We start from the raw sequence: 1800 nt of genomic DNA, 5'->3' as shown, positions 1-1800 counted from the left end.
TCAGCGTGACAGCCAGATGACGGGATCTGAGTTTCGGCCAGTTGATGGGCAGCACAGCCAGTGGGCTCACTCCAGGCCTCGCTTGGCTGATAGATGTCCCTCATCACACTGGCTGGCTGCTCATGGAGCCACCATAAAATCAACATTTTTCACTCAATCCTTAGGTCTGAAGTCACCCAAGCTGGATTTTTCATCATTGGTTAAGAAACTGCTGAAGCGGTAAGAAACGAGGCTTACTGTTCTGGAATGGTAGAATACAAACCTCATTTTATAGACATCAGATATGAGGCACAGCCTTTCCGCACTACCCACAGAGGGGTCCACATGGCGTTGTTCTGGATTCCTGTCATGATTTAAATGGAAACTTTCAACAATGTCAGGAGCCCTTCATGTCCTGCAAATGAAGGAGGATGTCCTTAAGTTCCTTGCAGCAGGAACCCACTTAGGTGGCAGCAATCTTGACTTCCAGATGGAACAGTACATGGATAAAAGGAAAAGTGATGGCTTCTGCACCATAAATCGGAAGAGGACCTGGGAGAAGCTTCTGCTGGCAGCTCGTGCCATTGTTGCCATTGAAAACCCTGCTGATGTCGGTGTCATATCCTCCAGGATTACTGGCCAGAGGGCCGTGCTGAAGTTTGCTGCTGCCACTGGAGCCACTCCAATTGCTGCCGCTTCACTCCTGGAACCTTCACTAACCAGATCCAGGGAGCCTTCCGGGAGCCACGGCTTCTTGTGGTTACTGACCCCAGGGCTGACCACCAGCCTCGCACGGAGGCGTCTCATGTGAACCTACCTGCCACCGCTCTGTGTAACACAGATTCTCCTCTGCACTACGTGGACATTGCCATCCCACGCAACAACAAGGGCTCACTCAGCGGGTTTGATGTGGTGGATGCTGGCTCGGGAAGTTCTGAGCATGCGTGGCCCCATCTCCCGTGAACACCCTTGGGAGGTCATGCCTGATCTGAAGAGATCCTGAAGAGACTGGGAAAGAAGAGCAGGCTGCTGCTGCCAAGGCTGTGACCAAGGAGGAATTTCAGGGCGAATGGACCGCGCCAGCTCCTGAGTTCACTGCTACTCAGCCTGAGGTTGCAGACCGGTCTGAAGGCATGCGGGTGCCCTCTGTGTCTATTCAGCATTTCCCTACCGAAGACTGGAGCATCAGCCTGCCACGGAAGACTGGTCTGCAGCTCCCACTGCTCAGGCCACTGAATGGGTAGGAGCGACCACTGAATGGTCTTAATCTGTTCTTGCATGGGCTCTTAAGCAACGTAGAAATAAGGTTCGTGGAAAATAAACATCCGTTTCTAAAAAATAAAAATAGAAAACTCAGAAGCAGAGTGACTTCCTAAGGGGAATATAGTCATAAGCATCAGAATGCCACAAAGCTCTGTCTGGCTGGAACCTGTACCTGGTGATGCCTAATCCAGAATGTCATCCTTTTAGTACCCCAGGATGCAGGACGCTGTCCTCACCCCACAGGCACCAACATGTCATAAAATATGGCACCCTCAGTGTGAACTCTGTTGTCCAGATTTACCTGAGTCATACAATATCTTTCTTGTTGTGTTTAACCTGAGATACGCTTTTTGGTCATGAATGTCTTCAAATGTAATTGCATAGAACTTTGCAAAATCATTTCATAAGTGTTTTAATTTTCTCTGTATCATTGTGTCATTATTCCCTTGGCCTTTTTTTTTTTCTTTGAGACAAGAGTCTCACTCTGTACCCAGGCTGGAGTGCAGTGGCAAGATCTCAGCTCACTGTAACCTCCACCTCTTGGGTTTAAGTGATTCT

The 1800-nt window shown here is 49.3% G+C and overlaps 1 pseudogene; it reads left to right on the top strand.

Annotated features, from left to right (window-relative positions):
* The first annotated feature begins 373 nt into the window (after nucleotides 1-373).
* Nucleotides 374-1246, top strand: LOC101051427 (small ribosomal subunit protein uS2-like; annotated as a pseudogene).
* The last annotated feature ends 554 nt before the right edge of the window (nucleotides 1247-1800 follow it).

The sequence above is a fragment of the Saimiri boliviensis genome, chromosome 16 (assembly GCF_048565385.1).
Source record: "Saimiri boliviensis isolate mSaiBol1 chromosome 16, mSaiBol1.pri, whole genome shotgun sequence".
Lineage (NCBI taxonomy): Eukaryota > Metazoa > Chordata > Mammalia > Primates > Cebidae > Saimiri > Saimiri boliviensis.
Note: the sequence above shows the minus strand (reverse complement) of the source record. Positions and strands in the feature narration are given on the sequence as shown.